Source organism: Aythya fuligula, chromosome 10, assembly GCF_009819795.1.
Source record: "Aythya fuligula isolate bAytFul2 chromosome 10, bAytFul2.pri, whole genome shotgun sequence".
NCBI classification, from domain to species: domain Eukaryota; kingdom Metazoa; phylum Chordata; class Aves; order Anseriformes; family Anatidae; genus Aythya; species Aythya fuligula.
In genome coordinates, this window is record NC_045568.1 from 21,927,153 (window position 1) to 21,949,222 (window position 22,070).

At 38.7% G+C, this 22,070-nt stretch overlaps 1 protein-coding gene across 3 annotated transcripts in view; it reads right to left on the reverse strand.

Moving 5' to 3' along the window:
* TMCC1 (transmembrane and coiled-coil domain family 1) overlaps window positions 1–22,070 on the reverse strand; it is a 131,195-nt gene that overhangs the window by 94,887 nt on the left and 14,238 nt on the right. For 2 of the 3 annotated variants that reach the window (XM_032194017.1, XM_032194016.1), the window contains exons 2-3: window positions 19,898–20,016; window positions 17,415–17,473 (exon numbers count right to left, since the gene is read on the reverse strand). The gene's annotated coding sequence lies outside the window, so the exon portion shown is untranslated. Of the gene's footprint in view, window positions 1–17,414; window positions 17,474–19,897; window positions 20,017–20,515; window positions 20,676–22,070 lie in introns of all 3 variants that reach the window. The other variant, XM_032194019.1, reaches the window with a different exon arrangement.

Here is a 22,070-nt window from a genome sequence, read left to right on the forward strand (position 1 = left end):
TCTTGAATAGCACTGCATCATTCAGACTGATTATGTTTGTCCTGGTCTGGGACCACAGGAACTTCACTGCCCGTTTGCAATGTCTTGTTAGTAGCTCTTGCTGTCTAAACAATGTTTTTTCCTGCCTCACACTTCATGTACTGTTATCATAAAGGCTATATATGAAGCTGAACTTGCAGCATTGAAGTACAGACAAGGACAGGTTTGGGTTAGCAAAAATGGGGTCTTATTCAAACCAATTTAGTGCTAAAGTGGATTCAGGAACCATGGAAAGATTCAGGTCAGTTAGAAACCCATAAAGAAAACTGACTATTATTAATTCATTAATACATTTCTGCATCACTTTTTCCACACAAAGTTCTCTGTAAACTCCAGCTAAAATACCTAAGGACTTTTTTCTATCCACTAAAATGCAGCTACCACCAGGATACAGCTGAAATGCGGAAATGGTCTTTGAGTTATTCAGGCCACACGAGCTGTTTCAGGAACAGACTGTGAAGTACAAACTTCTATAGAGCATATTCTCTTTGTCTGCAAGAGACTGGTGGGTATAGGCTCTGCTTTGGCTGTACTACGTGAGCTGAATATTCACAATCTCACTAGAAGCACAAATCACGCTGGTGAAAAACAAACAAACAAACAAAAAAAAGAATGAATGCAGGAAGTCCTTTTTTTTCTATCTTCCATTTCAAGTGTGTATGTAAGAGAGACCAAGGGAATGAGGTTGGCTTGAGAGCAGCGTATGCACACAATGTTCTCTGAAGTGTACAGTATCAGCGAACTCAAAGACGGTCTGAAGTAAGCAACTGATGCTGGATTTTGTGATGAATTGAGGTTATGAAGTTCAGATCTGGACAGAAACATCTGAATTTTGCATATTTGAACCCAGAATTAGAATTAAATTCTGCAGACAGGAATGAGGTAACTGTACCTTTCTGTACCTCAGTATCCTATGTTTCCAAGTAGCAATAAAAAAAAATTGCTTTTGTGAAGACAAGATCCTCATATAAAGGCTTTAGAGAAGCACTAGTCATTGTCCCAGCAACATGAAAAAGGGCCGATGGTTCAATTTCTAGGCTAAATAAAGAAGTGCTCAGAATCCTCTTTATAAAAGCTATCTGACCATTTGCAACCTCATTCAGTTTCCAGGGCTGCACCAAGATTTAGAGCACTTAACAGGCTATTCAGACTGCTACACAAAGGCTATGTAATATTATGTAGTTCAAACCCAGGGCATTAACCTAAAATCACCTTTGACATACCCCAAATATTTTACTAGTGTGGAACTGAGCCTGCAGCACACTTACACCATAAGAACAGAGGATGGGAACAATGTGTTCGGTTAAGTCCAATTTTTCACCCACAGGTAAAGGGGAAATTCAAATTGTAACTCAGCATGATACCTCGTGACAGAAGAACCAGCTAAGGTAGGACAAGAAGGCCTAAACTAGATGGAAGCAGAAACATCAGGGACAAAATAACTCCATGCAAGAGAGCAACGGTTCCTTTCTGATGAGGTAAGAAAAGCCACAGGATTGATTGTCTTGTAACAATCATGGAACGTGTGTGCTCAGGGGCCGCTTTTGGTAAACAGAATTTAGTGAACAGAACTGGGATGAATCAAAAAGCGGTTAAAGCAATGCCAATGCTCACATGGTCAGTGCTGGTACTAATGCATAAAAGGAACCAGCTAATGCTGTGTCTTTGCAGACTCCTCATAGATCTGCTTATGGCAGATCTGTCCAACGCGTTGCTTATTAAATCTTTTTATATTTAAGCATAACATGTGTTTGATTTGCCTCTAGGGGAACAAGAAAAATTCCCCAACACTGGTAAGTCATCTAATACAGATCCACTTGCAATTTTTCTAAAGTATACCTTAAAATGTAAGTGCTTGCTACTAGATTAATTAATCACCAATTCATGGTGATTAATTTATTCATCACATCTGAGACACTTATCCAAGATCCAAAAACAGAGTAGGATACCAGCCTAATTAATAAAGATTGGGAGTCTCCCTTATCAAACTGTATTGACCTGTTTAATAATTAATCCACACTGTTAAAATACTTGTGCTGAAGTGTGTGAAGGATGAGAATTAAGGTATGAGTTTCACTGCTATAGCAATTTCTGTCATGATCTCATCATGGGAGATAAACCACTTGTTTCATTTTTTCCCCCCCCATGTTTTCCTTAGAAGTACTTTACTAGCATAGGAACACTACCCTTTTGTAATATAGACAGAGAACTTCTTGTGGATAGCATAAATTTACATAAACAACTACCTTAGACCTAAATAAAATGAGGTACATTGTTAGTGCTCCAGAGGTGTCTGTCTGTGCTAGGAGGCCAGCTGGAGATCAGCCTCTTGGACCCCAGGAAGCCTCTGGAGCTGCACAGAAGTCTGTCATGCAGGCACCGCATAAGTGCTGGGGTATAGGCCCAGCCAAAGCTGCCCAAATGCAACTGCCAAGCTTATGGAGCTGAAGGAGGTCCAGGCCCTGCAGGGCTGTGCCGTGCAGAGGACACCGAGGTGAATGAGACAGGCGAGTGAGGCTGTGAAGTGTACATCACCCACTCACATTGTGTGGCTCATTTTCAGTAGGGCTTAATCCAGTCTTTGTGTCTGCATGCAGGGGAAACATTTTTAGAACAATAGCTGGGCATAATTTGAATGGGTCACTGTGCTGTGTATTTCCTTGGCAGATTAAGTCCCAGTGGTATTTCCAACCTCTTAAATTAAATTCTATTCCTCCCCAAAGAATGACAGGAGTAGCTGGTATAGTTGTGTTTGATACCATGAGGTGAAGGGATGGACACCAGAAAACTACAGGGCCTCTTCTTGAATGAAGCCAGAAATCCCATGTGCATGCATCAAAACGATGCAGACAAAAAATCCAGGGTACATTGGTATATACATATGATCAGACAAAGTGCTGTCAGATTGGATTTCTGCCAGACATCCTTTCTCTCAGAGCACAGTCTTTGCATGGCCTCTTTCAGGCTCCAAGCTATGATCTAAAACCACAATTTTTCTTTCATGTGGTGATAACTGAGAAGGTATGGGGCAAAGTGCATTTTTGTATTTAAAATAATTTCTGTAAAGCTTTTTTTCTGTACTACTGTTATAAACTTAGAAATTTACATTTCTAGGGCAGATCCAAATATTCCTTTGACTCCAAATATGTAAAGTGTGCTAAAACCATTAAAGCTGGTGGGAGGGATCAGCAGTTAACTACCATAAACTTTCATGTGGACAGTTATACTAGATGATAGTTGATTTCTCCATAACCACGTCTGGACAAGAGATGGGATTTGTATCACCACAGCAGTACAAAAATAAGAACAAGAAACCACACTCCTGAGAAACCGAAGAAGTTCCAAACAAAACCTGTATCCTTGTTCAAAAACTTTGGAATTATCAAACTTTGTGACTAACAAACGTGGATCTAGCCTCATTGATTCAAGAAGATTCAGGAATAACTTAGGGTTTGAAATTAACACACGTCTAACTGTGGGTAAGCCAGTGACAGAGCTCCACTCTATTTTACAACTGCAGCTTTAAAATTGTCTGCCCTGCTGGCCTTATCACCACATGCATATCCTGGTGTCATCTTCATCCCCTAGCGAGTAGCTGGCCTTTCTGCTCCCTGACTACCTCTGGACAGCAAAGGGGAACACTTACATTTATCCCTGCTTCTGCTCAAAGGCAGCTTCACGACAAGCAGCCTGTTGGCATTACACCTGGCCTAGGGTGTCTTTGTGTGGAAATCTTCGTGCCTCAATGTGTGGGACAGCGTGAAATTAATATTGACACTCGTTACAAATGATGTACATTCAAAGCTTCTTGTTGTGCCCCAGCTGAGACCTAAATGAGTGTGAAGTGGCTGACAGCATTCTCACCACCACTGCGAATCATTTCACTGGGCTCTTGATGAACAACAGTTGATGCAGAGGTGCTGAGGCATGACACGAACAGACAGCAGGAGGCCATGAAAGACATTATTGATCTGGTCACTAGAATGAGATGTCCTAGAATAATGATGACCAACCACAGGGCTTGCTTACTCAGAAACAAGGGATCAATACTCAAACTGGCAGCTTGGGAGGAATGACTTGGTGGCATAATAAGTTTCCCTCTATGTGACAATGAGTGCTAAGCTCTCAGTTTTCATGTGCAGAGAGAAAAAAACATGTTTACATTTTTCAGCCGAAGTAAAACTTGCCAGGTTTGCCACCTTCCTGAGGTTGCATGCAGAAAATGAAGTCTGTGTAGAAGACAAAATGGATTCAAGCAGGTGAGCACAGTGTTTTCACTTGTGTTTCTCAGAGACTCAGTGCTTTTAGGCTTCGTAATAGACATACAAAGCCTATGTATGTTCCCCTAGTGCAATTTACTGGTAAGAACCTTTGTGAGAACAAAACTGAATGTACTTACAAGAAGCAGCCCACTGTACAGGGAGCACTTTAGGAGAAATGCTGGTAGGAGGGACAAAAATAATGTCAAGGTTGCAAGTCTTAAAGACTGATTTGTGTATAATATTGCCTATTTAATGACAAAATCCTGAGAACCTTAGCCCATCAGGCTTTGTGTTCTACATCCAAGTATGTAACAAGAAATGAGGAAATACAAATATGGATAAAAGCCAAAAGTAATTCTAAAAACTGTATTTTTTATTTGCGCTGGAGGATATGAGTTGTCTTTAAATAAAATACCTCTTCTTCACTTAATTGTTTTTTCTATTAGCTCTTTAAGCGGGTCTAATATCTCAGCTCTGGAGTCTGTTTCCAAGGATGCTAAACTGACCTTCTCCTACATACTTAGTCAGATATTGAGAAGAGGACATAAAAGATTTTTCTGAGCTTGTAATCAAGACTTGCCAACAAAGAAATTTGTTCTACATGAGATACTGCTGGATCAATAGGTAAAAGGCTGAAAGGAAATGTAACCTACCAGGGAATAAAGACGCATTTTGCAGGAACAATGTGTTGTCATTAGGTATGATAATTGGGCAAATGGTGGTGTGATCTTAAAAGCCTCTGTTGGTCATATTCCCTTGAGTACATTATCCAATTAGGGGAAAGGTGCATTGTGCCTTGTTTCATTGTACTTCTGAAGTGGAGCGCAGGTGTGGGAAAACAAACAAGTCTGCAATCCTTGCTTTGCAAATCAATTCTTAATCGCTCTAGTTCTTATTTCCATAGCAGACTTAACTTGTTGATATTTATGAGAGCAATTTGGCAGCTCACCTTTTGTGGTTCAAATGGGCTGTAGGTCCAAAAGATTTTTATCTTAAAAGTCAAAAGGCTTTTAATTCCTAATACCAGTATGTATGGTTTATTTCAAGTCAGAAACAGGAGGTATAAAGAGATACCCAATCAAACAAAGACTGGATTAAGCCCTTGAGAAAATAAGACACAAAATATAAATGGGTAGCGTACAGTTCCATTATTTCCCATTTTACTATGTAAGTATAGAAGCATTTTTAGAGTAAGATGCTGATGTTTAAAGCCCAACTTACATGTTCCATCCTCATTAAGAAGTCACTTATCTCTCTATATTATTTCACTACAACTACCTTAACTTATAGGATAAAATTGGAAGAAAGAAGCCCATTAACAGGATATTCGAAGCATATTCACCTTTGAAATATTCTCAGTCTTTGGGACAACAGTCTGCTGATGTTCAAGAGAAGCCAATAGGTAGGAAGATAGGCACTGGGACAGGAAGGAGATTTTAAGAAGTCCGATGAGTAGAGAATTCATGACTGCAAAGGAAACACTTGTTCTCATGTATTTCCATTCTGGCTGTCTTCATTTCTCTCTTATAAGGTGTTAATGTATTTTGAACAGAGTAAGTAAAGTATAGCAGTACATCTTGTGCAATGCTGGAGGCAAGAAATTGGTCATGATGGACCACTGGTCTAAGACAGTACTTGTATGGCAAACTGCATGCCAGTGATTTTGTGCCAAGATTGCCAGTGGCACCCCTACAAATTGTTTTGTAATCTCCCTACACACGGGTGAATTCCTGTGCATGTCATCCTCTGCTCAACAATTACGAACTGCAGTACATGTTAACGGTATGGAAAGTTGTAATTAAAACCTAAAAGCAACAGGCATTTGGCCCATCACACAAGAAACTGGAAAGGACTCTTATTGCTTATTACTGAATTTCACATAAGAAAGCTACTATAAAGATGACATTTTCCTTTCAAGAGTAAAGAATCCAAGAGCCATGACTGAGAGATGAACAAACAGGTAAACTAGGACATAAATTAGACAGAAACAAAAATCAGAGCCCCCTCTAGGAGAGAAATGAAGCCTATATATAGTGTTACAGATAACAATTTCTGAGTGACAGTTTTACATGTTGATACAGCACCATGCACGGTAACACAGTTACTACACATAAATAAGTGTGGCACATGGCAATGCCATCAGTCAGTCTCAGTTGTCGTTTCCAAGCCACACATGGTTAATGCAGTTGTCCTTCCTTGGCTGTCTGCTGACTTCCAGGGAGCCATGTCAAGGCCAGGGAAGGCTCAACGTCAAACTGTTCATTCAAAAACCATCATAAAGATTGCTTCTCATGTTGTGCAAGGTTCTACGATCCCAGGAGCATCCCTGAAAGCAATGTGAATAGTTCTTTGGATTTGTCAACATAGAAATAGCTGGGACACAGCAGAGAGTTCTGGCAAGCAAATTCTCATTACTAGTTAAGGATATAGGCTGCTTATTTTGTCTAGTTTCTGCTAGATACAAACTGTATGCAAAAATCTGCTATCAGAAATTCTTTGTTTTCACCATCCTACAATTGCAAATGGGTTGTTGTTGTCAAAGCAAAAAAGGAAGAGTGCATGAAAAGAATTTAAAATTTCTTCTGATAAAAGAAATCAATGACTGCTAAAAAAAATCACTGCTAACCAGCGACACTAGTAATTGGTACAATGTTTTCAGATGTCTCAAAAAACAGCTTTAAGAGGGAGTTTATCATGTCTGAAGATGCAACTCACAGAACAATCTAAGAATGGAAGAAGCAAAGGCATTGCAGTTTGAACAATGTCTCCTTCCAATGGGAGTTCTGGTTCAACAGTCACTGCCTTGTTTGGTCATCACATTGTCTGTAATGAGGAAGAAGAGAGAGTAAGAAGTCTGGATTATGAACTACCTGCAGGTGCTGTGACCCATGCCAAAAAGAGAATCGGAAAAGATATTTCCTTCTGAGAGCAAACATCTAAGGGGTGTCTGAGCCACTCTCCCGATATGCTGCTTTATTTACTCTTTCCCTCCTTACCCCAGGGACTGAACGCTTTGCGGGGTGGGACCCACACTGTTAGTGTCTTGGCTGGGATACCAACCACAATTATGTGAGGTAATGCTATCATGAAAGTGCCACATTATCCCATTTGTACAGAAACACCTATCTAAATTAAATGCAGTACTGCTAATGAAACAATAATATTTACTACACACTTCACTGCCTCTCCATACTCAAATATAATTGAGTTGTGTTCCAATTCTACCTGGAATCATCCCATGAAGAACAATGTCACAAAGCAGACCTAAAAGCCCTGGAATTCTCTCTGGAAACTGTAATTAAATAAGTGTTTGTGATCTTTATTTTCTAAATGAGCAGATAACAATAATCCCTGCCTTTAATAAAATAAGCAAAGAGCAAGAGCATAATTTGTTGCAGTCCTAGAATTATTTGCACTGAGAATCAGGTCTTAATACACCAGGATGAATGCAAAATAAGTATTTCAGTCTCTGTCCTAAGAATGTCTAGCCTCATGCCAAGGAGCCCTGACCCTGTCTTGATCCATCTGATCAATACACTAAATTGAATCCACTGCAGTTGAACAGTCCCTACAACTTATGCGCGTGAGAATACGTTATGATAAGAAGAATGACAAGACCGTCTTATTCAGTGACTACTTGCAACTAGATTTGCTTACGCTTAACAGCGGCCCAGCTGATTCTCATCCAAAACTAGGCTGCCCAAAACTGGGCCCACACTCCCTCTGTGTGACTGCATGCTGTCCCTTGTACCAGCAATGAGTTCTTAGCCTAATGAATTTCTTGAACCAAAACAGTAATCTGAAAATACCATCAATTACGATTTAATTACAAGGCTAACAACCAAGTATTTTAGCTTTCTCATCGGTCCTTAGGCTGCCCTCAGGTTAGCTTGTTCACTGTGACAGATACACTAAGGAAAAAGGCTTCCTTCCCTAAGAACCCTGGTAGTAGTACGTACAAGGCCTGTCACCTGGCCAAACAATCCAATAAAGCTCCTTTATTCTGCTGTCTGTTTAGTAGTTAAATTAGGAAGTTGAAGTGTTCTTATTTTCAAGCCATATATTTTCTCATATGAGAAGCAGAGAGACTTAATTTAAAGACATCTTGTTCAGTCAGAAACAGCTAAATGGTCATTGATTGTTTTTCCTTAGCTGGATGAGTGAGTCTCCTTAAAAGTAGAAACTGTTTGTTATTTCTGCTCTGTCCCTGTTGCCAGACAGGCTAAAGGGCTTATGTCAACATTTCTGGAATAAAAATCAAGTCAAACCTGAACTCTCACACTCCTGAGAACCAGGAGGATTGCCACTGAATCAAGATAAGTTCAACTCTTGTCACTTTGCTTGGTTAGCAGCATCTACAAGGACCATGGAGAAGAATCAAGCCAGAAAATACAATCATGTATTTATGTATTGACATTTCCCAGTAGCTGCACAGATTAGCTGCAGAAACCTGTAAAAGCCCCTTCCATTTGTAAATAGAAACAGAAAAGTATAATCATGCCAACATACTGGGAAGGTTATAACCAAAGTCTCTCTGGGAAGAACATCCAGAAATGTTGCTCCCATCCTACGGTAAGAGCAAATTAAGTCCTCAAATAAATGTTATATAAAAGTAATTAACTCCTGACAGGAGAGAATATTAAGACACTCATAGTGTGCTATCCATCAGAATGGGACAGAAGTGTTAAGAGCGGTGTTTTCCATTCCTAACAAGCATGTGAAGAAACACACCTTCTATGCTGCTGTTGTTCCCTATTCCTTGAAACCGTGAGCACAGGAGTAAGGTAGACACTTTCACACAGCTATGCTGATTTCCCCTGACCGAAGGTTGAAGTACAGAGAGAAACCCTCTTTGGGTTTCACCCACACTAACTAGTGTACAGTATTTTGAGTAGGTCATAGAACTCCAGTCCTATCTCATCCATGAATATAACTTGAGCTGCTAATCTAAGTTAAAACCCTATATATTCTGTCTGCACTAAAAAGAACATAGATGGTTTGTAGTGACCACTTACCCTAATCCTTCCATCTCTGAAGCAACTGTTATAATTCACAAATGGAGAAGGGGAAAAAGGCAAAGCCAGAATGACAGCATAAGATCTTTTAATAACCAAACCGTGACCCCATCCATAGGTCACAGCTGTTCCTAGGATTGGTTGCTGAACCTTCCATTCCTTTTTTTTTTTCCCCAAAAAAATCTGTTCTGACACTCAGTGACTAATCTTGAGGAAATAAATTATATCCTCTACACGTTTTTAGAGACATATCAGACAAGTGGTTTTAATACTTCCAGATCTCAAGCATATACTCAATGCCATGGGTTCAATGCCATGAAAGCAATAGCATCACTGTGTTTGATGATTTGCTGAGCTCAGAATAATCAAATCCAGCCCATTTTAGTCCATTGCATTAGGGAGACTTCTACTACTTGATTTCTTCACCAGCATTCAGCTCAAATTGTATGTGGACTGTTTTTATTCTTACATTTATTTTAAAGTCATGAATATTCAGGAGTGTTTATAATAAAGAATAAAATTTGTTTGTATATAGCACTTCTTGTCCTTGGGCCACAAGCTCTTCTTCTCCAAATAAATGATTCCAATTCTCACAGTGTGCTGTGAGAACAGTCATTATGCGTCTGGGAATGATTGCTTGGAAAATAGCTTGTGTGTGAACTAAGGTGAAAGCAACTTTCCTCTGTTTTTTGCTTTCATTTTTGAAATGAATAAAGACTCTTCAAAAACAAACAGCCAGAAAAGGTCAGGGCATAATTACTCTAAGCTATGAAAAACAAGTGTTTTCTTCATAAGATCTTGTGCTTTATTAAAATTAAATGACATGCAAGAGGCAGTTCTGAATGAAATTATGAATAAAGCTAATAACGGCATAGTTTAAAATAGTTAAAGTGAGAGGAAACCCATTTCTGCCATAAATATGAGAAATTCCAGTCAGCTATATCTTTAGCCAATCATACGTGTTCTTGTAGATACATTCTGATTATACTAAAATAAGATGCTAGCCTTGAGTTACATTAAGAAATACCTTTTATGATCAACTCTATGGCTTCCACATGTAATATCTGCACATAACCCTATTTAGACACATTAACCAAAAGTCCACTGAAACCAGTGTTCTGGGGAAATCTGGAATTTCCATCAGGACAAAGCTGAGCATGAAATCCCAAACATCCTGTCTTGTGACTGTGCGATAATAAGCTTGAAAGAACATTTGGCATACACAGCTCAAGACAGCCATTGATTTCTAATGATATATTTAACTTCTTTTTCCTAAATATCTAATAAACACCTTCTCAGGGAGAAGAGAAAGTTTGTTCACTCAGTTTAGAGGTACAATAATCTTGATGTTTGTTACGGCATTTTCCCAGTATTCCTCTCCGCAATGGTGAAAGCACTGACTATTGCTACCCCCACACACTGTCATGCATCACCAGAGAAGCGACCTCAGCTGCTTCTGTTTCTTTAGTACTGCAGTCACCTGTTCCTAGAAGACAAGAACAGTAGTTCAAAGAAATTGTAGTAACTTTCCTCTGCTTGCATAGTAGAAGACCAAATGCATCAAAAATGCATTTTTTTTTGAAGAAGGGCACAAGGTATTAAAAAACAAAAAGGGAAGAGGAAAAAATAAAGTTGATGTTCCTAAGATTCGAAACAGAGATAAGCAAGTGAGGGCACTGGTACCATAACAGACCTGAGCTTTCTCCTGTTGGGCACCTAAAACCATGCAGCCATTGCTGTAGATCTGTCGAGCCATGTTTTAGTAGCAGGTAGGCTTCTGGTAGCAAAAGACACCTATGAAGCATAGGTACATAACTTAGATCATGCTATTCTCACTAAGAAAATAAAGTAGTGATGGTCGAGCTTTTTGTTTGCTTGCTTTAACATGGTAATGCTGTCAGACAAGTCCTGCACTAGCTCTTCCATCCACTGTGATAGTTTGTGAGGACAAACATGAAAGAGGTCTCTCTCACTGACTCATGTACTTGCTGCCATAAATGTTAGCTAATGACTACAAATATATAGTTAGAAATGACTTTATTTTTGATACTTAAACATGTCTCTTGCTTCCACACTCAGTTCTAAATCAGAACACTTCCTTGCAAGAATAGTAAGAGGCTGTACAGATGTCTGGTCTATTAATATGACTTATGAACTGTCTTCCAGACTTGACATTAGGCCTGCCTTGTCACCACGTTATTGCCTTATGCTCTGTTTTTTTAGTTAGACCTGGCTACCAGCTCCAGATTTATCCTGCTTGCCTTGCTTAGGTACTGTGTTGTATATGCAGTGCAGCTGAAAAGGTCTTGTAAGGAGAAGAACACAACTGCTTTCTTAGTAAAGTACACAGTGTTCATTTATCCTTTTAATTTCTAATTTAATGATCTTGAAGTAACTTCTAAAGCCCTTTAAAATCCTAACAAGCTGTTAATATACACTAATGGATCATCATTTACATACAGTGGGAAGAAACAAAACGCAATTTCAGGTTTGTTTAGTACAGGCTAATATTTGGGAAGAAAGCAGAAAAAGCAGTTTTCTTCATTGTATTGGTTTGCACAACTTTGGTGTTACTGCTTACTAGGAGCATTATGTATTTCCAAAAAATGTCACAGACAAATTCTGAAGTAGTACACTTTGCCTAATTCTTTTCTTAGATACAGGCTAAATCCTTTATGTCTGCTTTTCATAGTGTTTTGGTATCCTACTATCAGGTATGAGTGATGTGATGGACAGTGGAAAATCTTATTTGTGTGCTCTTGATTGCCAAAAAATAGAGCACTGTCCTGTGTTATCAGCCCCCTTCAGAAAAGAAATAGAGATGCAGGACTTCATGAGATTAAAATGCTATCTGAAAACAAATCTGAAGAAACAAAATAAATCAAGGAGGTAGCTGCAGTTTGCTGCCATTCACAATCAAGTCCAAAGTTGCACCAAAAGGAATACCTGATGTTGGTCAGCCTGTGACTATGGAGAACTTCAGAACTATTGTTTAGAGTTTACGTGCAGATCATCAATGAAGTCTATAGAAACATGTCTTCATTGTAATCAATAGTGCCTATGATCTTCTCATGTGAAAAATTTTGATGTCCAATGCAGAAAGGAAGGAACAAATTGTTTTAGCCCTTCTGCTAAGCGGAGTAAAGTAATAGAAGTACTTTATATCCTTACCTTATCTGATTGAGGCTGGACATGCAGCTTATATTTAAAGAATTTCACAGAGAAAATAAACCAAGCAGATTTAAATGAATAGTCTGAATGTACTGTTAGAATATCAGTGTGAATGGATGGTCCTCCAGGATTTGAGGCAGTACAGCATTCTTAGATGTGTGACTCCAGTCTGCTTAGTAACATGATGTTGAACTGTGTGAGTTTATGAAGCTCTGCATTTATCTGACTGGTTTTCTTATACAGCTGTGGAATTGATTGCTGAATTTGCCAACGGTGTTATACCAGAGATTTAAATGCTCATTTAAAAACAGAGGTAGTTCAATAATCTGCTACTTTCAATCAGGTTTAGAAGAAATTCTTATTGATCTCATTTTCCCTGTGAACCTCAGAAACTGTACTAATAATGGACTTTATTAAAGAAGGATGTGACAGACTCCAGTGGAGGCTAAAGGAGAAAGAAAAAGCTCTTTAGAACAATACCATAGCTTTTCTACATTTGCCTTCTGGAAAAAGAAAGGTATCAGTGTTACAGTGCATTTTCTCCCATTGTGTTTGCAAAAGAGGAAACACTGTCAAAGTCTTGGCTAATTTGTAAAGTAATGAGTTTTCAAGCTGCATATCAAGAGCCTTTCTTAGTTAAAATTACTTATTTTCTCCTGTGTTCATAAAGGAAGCCTGTTAGTTCTCCAAGTAAAGAATGGAGGCTAAGTAAATCATATCAGAGTTTGCCAAGATATGGAAAACGTGAACATATGGCAATCACGTTAAAAAATAAACCTTGCAATAAATTCAAAAGTTCAAAAAATCCTGGGTGTTTCTACATGGCATCACACCTGAGACAACTGTATTCACACAGCTCAGATAGAGGCCAATATAACCTGCTGCTTATGACCAGATAATTGGCCTGCAGTTAATCGGCCTTCTCTTCTTGCCTTCTAATCAGAAACATTTCTGGTACCTTTTTGAGCATCTGAAAACTTTTGCTTTGAGACTGCCCTTCTACAGTACCCTTCACTATACTGTGGTAGACTCCCAAACTGATTACACTTTTTTCCCCCAGAAGCTTTACCCCAGTTGAACAGAACTCTGACACGGTGGTGAGGATACATCCCCATACGAGAGGATCTTATGTTCACTTCTGAATTTATTTATTTATTTATTAATTTTTGCATTGCAATTCATTCCCTGACAAAAACACAGTAACAAACGTCAAATATTGTCAAGCAAAATGTATTCTCTCAGAAGCCTGGCCTAACTATTTTGTCCATGAGCAGAGCTAGATTGTTTACTTCTGTGTTCTTAATAACAGCAAGTATGTTTCCTCTAAGTAGTAGGACTATTTTAAACAACCAGGCCACATAGGTGAGATGGTTGTATTCCCATGACTGTTGTTTTTAAAAGCAACAATGCTGAGAGCTGCAAAAGTAGTTGTGTAATTACTGTGATGCACACTGAAACCAAGATCAAGGCTGACCTGTCTGGTGATTATCTCTCCATCTCTCCTTCACAGTTCAAGAGGAAGATGATAAAAGCAAGTCCTCAGGGGGTAAAACGGTCTCAGTTTGGTCCCTTTCAGCTTGTTGGAGTACGGGCAAGCTGAACACTAGGTCTGCAACCATCACAGAAACTGCAAAGGTAGGGAATTACTCTCACATGGTAGAGGCAGCAAGCAGGGAAATGCCAGGTTTCTGTTCGCACACTCTTCCTAAGGCTTTCAGATGAGCACCTGGAAGCTGGGCTGTCAAGTCATTGTTTGTAAAAGCAGTAAATTCTGCCAGGTATTGTTGTGCTCTGCAACAGGCAAGTTTTCTATGTGAGCCCATTCATGTTTGTCGCTGCTGAAATTCCAGAGGACCCAAACCATCTGACAAACAGAGGGCATCAGAAGCAATCTGATCACAGCAACTGATCACAGTTCTAAACTGTTTAGCGATGTTCCTCAATTCCCCATTACAGACTGGTCAGTGCTATGTACATTCAAGTAAAGAAAATTGCTATGTGCCTTCTTTCTTCCTATGCAAGTATGTGTTTATGGAATTACTTTGCTCAGTACCTTGCTCCATACAGAATTGAAAGTGATTTTAATGAAGATGGAGTTACTGCTTTTAAATAAAAGCATAAGTAGTTGTAAAAGGTCAATAAGATTTACTTTGGTATAAGCTTAGAGATCATTTGTTATTCAAATGACAAAAAGATGCTGTGTCTATAAAGTTCAGTTAATGATCAATGGCACCACCTGTTTAACAGATAGTCCTTGGCATTTCCATAATTTCCCCATGCAATAAGACTTGAGCTTCACTTACTCAACGTGAGCATGGGAGGCTTAGAAATAATCATAGATTATTGCTGAGATGTTCCAAATGGTATTTTAGAAACAGTCTCGCAGCTTCTTGTTTCTGATGAGCCATTTCCTCTCAGAATGCCAAAAGGTTGTTTTATTTTTCAATAATAACTACAAAAATGTAAAGTTATTAAAGTCTTAACTGTGCATCTTCCATTATGGCCTCTGAATCACACAATTACTGAAATGAAGGTTTAAAAAGGATTCAAAATATATTCAAAAGAATACAAAATATTTCTTACATTTTCTAGTTGCAGATCTATGAGCATTTTCTAGGGAAGATATAGATCACCAAAGAGCAAATTTAACTAAAGAATTGCTTTTATTAATGACCTTTTACTCATCCCTTTCAACTCATTCCAAACCCTGCATTGTTTTGTACAGGTTGAAAACCACTGATGTGATTCAGCCATCTCTACACCAAAGGATATGAAGACCATCATCAGACATTTCAAGAATTCATTTCTAGAATTCCACCACACCAGGTTTTAGGGGCCAACAGAGAACATTTTAAATCGGATGGGAACTATAGACAAAGAAGGATATGAGTGCTAGTATCTGAAAAAGGAGAAAATTGTTAAAGTCATCACTGGACTGTAGAAAGAATCCTGAGAAATCGCTCATCTAGCAGGATCTTACATCATTGCTCCTGGGCCAAGAAAAGCGCTCACATCACAGTCACACCAAATCTTCATACGAGTCCACTCAAACACAACTTCTCTATTTACTGTTTTCTTGACTTAAACTTGCATATCAGGCCCACTGGGCTTGGTGAATTCTACTTGCTTTTCAAAGATTAACTATTAACAGTGCTTTTGACTTTTCTTGTCTCCATCTGAGAATTTCAAAGCATGTCATAAACATCAGAGTCCACATCTTGTATCACTATCCCTTGTTTGTGGACAAGCACAAAATTCAGATATTTAAGGGCCTATGTTATTTCAGTTAATATCTAAAAAAAGTCTGACTGATTTTGACTATAGCTGGATTTCTGCCTTGATGCATCACTAAGAGTCACAGAACAATTCAATGGGAGATACAGAAATAGAGTACAGCTCTCCCAATTCCCAGACTCCATTCTAACCAAATGACCATGTAGCCTCTCATCTTGGTGCTTACAAAAATCACCAACTGCTGTAATTTGCATCTGCAAGCCATTCTTTAACTAATCTTAAATGTATCTTTGTTCATAGCCAGGCTCAGCCCACAAGGCCCAGGACAGGACTGACAGAAGAGTGGAGAAGCACATAAGCTTTGTGTCTCGCAGTCCTCCCAGCAGAAGCAGGTATGAAATGCTTCCAAGAATTTTTACTCTAGTGTTTTGGGTTCACTCACTCAGCTTCCCTTGGGATGTACAGTGTGCCAGCTGGAATTATGTGAGTAGGAAGCCATAAGGAGATCACAGATTCCTAAAGGCCAGAGCTATTCCTGGTCTTAGTATATACTTCACTGGTTATTTTTGTGCCTTTATTGTTCCATAAAGCATGATACCCATTATTTGGCCTATAGAACAGCTTTAATTATAATCTCTGTCCCCAAATGGCAGCTAAATACCCATTGATTCTCACCTCATGCTGTTTGTTCGCAAACAAATCCATTAGTCCAAAGCACCAGTGTAGAAGTCTACTGCTATTACAATGACCACGGAAGTTATTATAAAGATGCAAATTACATAAAGGTCTGTCATTTCATAGTTAGTAGTACAATATGAAAACCACATAACTTGAACAACTGATTGTGGGGATATTTTTTTTCTTTCTTTCTTTCTTCTTTTTTTTTTCCCCTAAGTATCTTTGTTGTGCATCAAGGTTTGTCTAGATGACTAGGAATGATGGGCTTGGGAACAGTTCTAAACTGAATACTCAATGAACTCCCCTCACATTAGCCAGGTAATTCACTCAGCCCTCCAAAGAAGGGACTTGATGACCTATTGTGCTCTACACAATCCTTAAATACACATTTGGAACATGAGCACCTCAGCACTGCATTACATCTCCAGTGGCTTCTGTGGTTAGCTAAGTACAGTGCAGATATCCCTGTCTGATTTCTGGCCATTAACCCTTTATATAGTGAAGGTCTGAATTTTAAGTAATGGCTTCCATTTTCACTGGTGACGTTAATGATTGATAAAATTGATAAACTAAAAAGCCCCTAATTATTTTTGTTCATAGGCTTTAAGGACATGGGGTGGGGCTAATGGACAATAACAGAAACTGTGAACTCTATCACTTACTATTTGCAAAGGTCCTCTCATAAAAGATCCATGCTGGAACTGGAGAGCAAGAACTCCAGTTGTCTTCCTCCTGCTGGTAATACCAAGCAACCAGCTTTTTTATGTTCTTGTCCTTACAAGTGGGAATAACTCTGTGCTGGATTTTATAGAACTACCATCCTTTCTTCTTCCAAATGCTTTTGAAACACTGCAGCAAAACTTACAAACTAACTGTACGTACCTCTGACTATCCTGATGGCTACCAAAACCCTTGAAATAACATATTTATACTAAATTATTTCATACACTTGTAACACATCATTGTCACTGTCTTGGGATGTACATTCTCATTTTTACTTCTGTATAGTACTTACCATGATGGGATTCTGATCTTCACTGTTGCTGCACCACAGGACTCTTAACAACCAGTAACCTAAAAGATAAAATGACCAGTCTTACTGCAGGAAGAGTAACACAAGGTGAGCAAATTTAAGCCTTCAGAAAATGAGACGACCAATTAACTTAGTAACTATTAAGACCAATAAAGACAAGTCAGAAGCAGGTTATCCATAACAAACACACACATAATAACGTATGCATACAGGCAAACAGAAACAAGGAGAGGAAGGGAGCAATACTTGAACAATATGTTATCCAATTCAGTGTCCTCAGCTGATATGACTGGCACCTGTAATTAATTTCGTTAATAACACCAAATATCTGGTCAGAATTCCTCTCTACATCTGATTCCGAGCTGCAGCTCCCTTAAGAATAGCTGCTTTTTGGGTACTGTATATAGGCAGGCAGAAACAGATCTGGCTTCTTGATGGGGTCATATCACTGGCACCACTTCCCTTTCTTATCAGACCAATGTGGTCAACATGAAACCAAAACACATTCACACTGTATTCTTAAAGCAAAGCTTGAGATTGCTTTGCTGAATATACCACTGAATAGCTTGCTGCCTTTTACAGCAAAAGAAAGCAACAACAGTAAATAAAATTAGTTATTTTTAAAGCAGCTATAGAAACTTCAGCATTTCAAAAAGGAAGATGTTCTACCATCAGCTACAAGGGCCAGTTCTGGACCTTTTCATTCTATTTTTACTCAGTCTTATTCATGCTCCCACTGTGGTCTCTGATCTCTACCTACTGGGTATGCATTAGGTACGTCAAACCATCAGGAGCTTCTGAGCCTTGTGTCTTTGACATTTGAACAAGCAGGGACTGTCAGGTGAGATTTTTACATGTGCTGTGTTGGTAATTCCTAGTGAACTTGACAGAAGAACTAGGTGCAAGCTGATGACTGGAAACTTTAACATCCTAACTAGCATTTTCAAATACTTTGTGCAAAACACTAAATCTCTTGTTGCCTCTTCTCTTGCACTCAAATTTACTCCTTTCACATCCAATTATGCTTTCTTCACCATAATTAGGATGTGTTAGCAGCAAGTATAAAGGCACAGCACAGAAGAAACAAGCATGTTTCTGCTTTAATTGCAATGGGAAGCAGTGATGTATTTACAAACCTTCCACTGACTTTACAAGTTACTTGACAGTGTCAATCAGGCTTGCTTCTTAAAAGGAAGGTGAATGTCCACCATTTCTGTCATACCAACCCAACTATCCCTGAATCTCTTGTTTCTGTATCACTAATTTCTCCACAGCTTAAAAGCAAAATTTTGGCAAGGTATACCAAACTGCTGAAATTTGTTTTGTCCAATGACTAATTCCCTGCTTGGAATAAAGCAGGGAATCTTTTGATTGCTGCTATTAGCAGCTGTGAGAAAACAACAGGCTGGGAAGCTGTTGGTTTTGATGCCTGGTGGGTCTTGTTTCATGAAATGACATTATTTGTTTTGAAAGATCTTGGACCGTCCCTGGAGCAAGAGACAAGGCACAATGATACTCTTTCTGAAGATGGCCACTTTCTTTCCATATTACAGGGTTCTCTCTCAATTAGAAAACTACAGAAATGACCCTGCATAAACATTACTGAGATAATTACAAACTAATTACAACAGTACAGTGAATCCATTGAGATCTTTAACTCCAAATTGCCACCATCCCAGAAGGAATAAACTGTGAGCTAGACTGACTCTTAAGTATACAATTAAGCCTGTCAAGTTCTGACTCCATAATATGCTGTTTAGTATTGAAAAGTCTATCAGTAAGCCAGTATGCGGGATTAATAAAATAATGCTTTGGTTTTGATTCCTCATGAAACTACAAAACAATTTAGCTGATACAAGCAACATGCTATTTATATTCCTTTTAGCAAAAGTTTTAATGCTACACAGGATATACCCCCCTCCCTTCTAATATAATAGCCTTCCCTAGCCTTTAGAGATTTCAACTAGTGAGGCGAGCTGTGTGCATTCCACGTGGAATTTACTCAGTAATTCTATTAAGAGCATCCCTGCACAGAAATTAATGTCCTCATCTCATTCAATACTTGTCCTATTCATTATTTAAAATAGAATACCTAATCTCTTCCTATATTAAGTTTCCTCAAAGGATTTTGTATTTGTTTCAAGGAATTCATGAAACTAAGCTTCAACACTTTTGTGTTTGCAAAACTACAAAACTTTTGGGCTTACAGTTAGAGCAGAACATTTTGCCATTTGTGGAATTTTTTGAAAGGAGAGTCAATTGAAAGTGCCAGAGCCTTCAAATCTGGCCCTTTACTTTTGTTCCTCACCGTTTTCCGGTCACATTTCAAGTGATACTCAGCATTAGCCAGTAGAGTTTCTAATGATTTCACCAGATTTTCTTGGACAATTCAGTTGACTGTATTTAACTAGCAGCTACCTTAAAAACGGCCCTGGATCTCATATCAGAAACAAGCTTTTCCTCACCTCCAATGCTTGTAGTAAGCAGCAGCAGCGCCAATGTTGGGGCTCAATACTGGAAGAAATAAAGTCCATGGTAGAGGAGATGCCTTCATTTCCACTCCTAGATTTTATCTTCCCAAGTACTGAAATGAATGGAAAAAGCATCATTAATCCTCATTATTTCTGTTTTTTGATGAAACTACAACAATACCAACTGGGATGTGACATGCTCTGCTACTGACTATAGTGAAGCTATAGTAAAACATTTGACCTGCCAAAAGAAAAATAATTTCTAAATTTCCAAGCAATACCAAGGCTACATATGGAAAATTACTTCCTTGTCTAATTACCATCATAGCAAGGAATCTGAATTCAATTTGTTCAACCTCAGTTTCCAGGTACTAGTTCTTATGCTTTTACTAGCATAAAGGCAGAAATCGCCCCACTGTTATCTTCCCCATGTACAAGGACATAAATGCAGTAACCAAGTCACCTTATACCTCTCTCATAAATTGTGAATGCTAAATTGAACTGGATGATAGCTGGACAACATTTTAACCAGAGTGACGCTAGCTTTGTCTGGGATTGGGGGTATTGTTTTGTCAGCTGTTAGTACAGAGATTATGGGATGGAAGATATTACCTGTCTCGCAAATCTATGTGTCTACTTGTGACTTAGAATGCTGCAGGTGGCAGTTTAAAAACATCCCATGTGCAATAGCTTGTTGAGGATGTACCACAGAAACAAGTTTCTGTCAGAAAATGCCTCTTCAAAACTGAAATACTTTGTAAATACATCTTGCCTGAAAAACAAAACAGAACGAAACAAAAAAACTTAGTTTTGAGAACAGCTTTCAAGCATGGCTGTTAAAGACGCAATGCCCACAGTGTAAGAGGATTAAGAGGACTGCTCAAATCCATTGACACTAGAGCTTCCTGACCGCTCCCAGATGCCTGATGGAGCGTGCAGGTAAAAGAGCATCCCATTGAGATTAAGACATTGGCACAAGACTCAAGGAAAAACTCCATTGGAACATAGTTGGTACAAACCCCACCTTTTGCTCCAAGGGCAAGATAAATTTTTGGCCTTCCTTCTTCATATATATATTAGTATGTGTGAACCTAGCTATTCATGCAAACTGTTTTTTAAAAAATCCTGACAAACAAGCCAATTTACATCACACTCTTCTTGCCTTGGGGAAGAGACAGCAAGAATAAACTCGTATGTGACAGATGCTAGTCACAATGCTTAATTCGTTCCAAATCTTTTATGTTAAAAAGCACAGAGAAAACGTGATTAAGTGAAGAAAAAACTGTAACAAAGTGAGATTAAAAAACTATTCAGAATTACTGAAGCCTTCAAACACATGACAAAAACATCCGTGTTGTAATTTATGGTTTTTTTTTCAATTTAGAAGGCATGCTTGGCTTAACAGCTTATTAAGAAAGCCTTGTAGGGAGCTAACAACAGAATTCTTAACAACTTTACTGTACTGTTTCACTTTTTGAAATAAATATTTAAAAATGCAGTTCTCATTCCATCTATGCCCACTTTAATTTATAGCCCAGTAAATTAATTTTTTAAACTCAGGTATGGTATCATAAGACACCATAAGGAGTTATTACACCCAGGAAATGCCAGGCAGCTAGTGCAAAGTGAATGTCACTCCTTATGAGGCTCACAGTGACTGATGCAATAGCAGCTCCCAAATCTATGGCATTAGTATTTGATTGTGGTAGAAATACTATAATGGAGAACAAGACCTGTCAGCTTGTCCACAGAAATTGAGGGGACACTGGTTTTCGATGGGTGGACAGTCTTACAAAGAAAATAACCTAGGATAAGGTGGCAGACTGGGCAATGAGTGCATCTCGTGCATTAGACCATGCACATGCATGCCTAATTGCTGCATGTGCATTAAGAGAATCAGTAAAAGGTCTCTGCGAGGAACAGCTCCTGCTGTACCTAAGCTTGAGCTACACATGCAAGCATTCTATGCTGTCCGAATTAACTTCAGACTGGAGGGAGAACTGCATGCTAAGAATTATTTCCAACTCAGGCTTTGTACAGATTCTCACACTGGAGATATGTGTCAAGTGAAGATTTATTAAATTGCACTCTTCCAAAGTACAAGTCTTAGCAATCCTATCATTTCTTGGTAGCCAAGAGATTCAGTATGTCAACTGCTGTACCACAG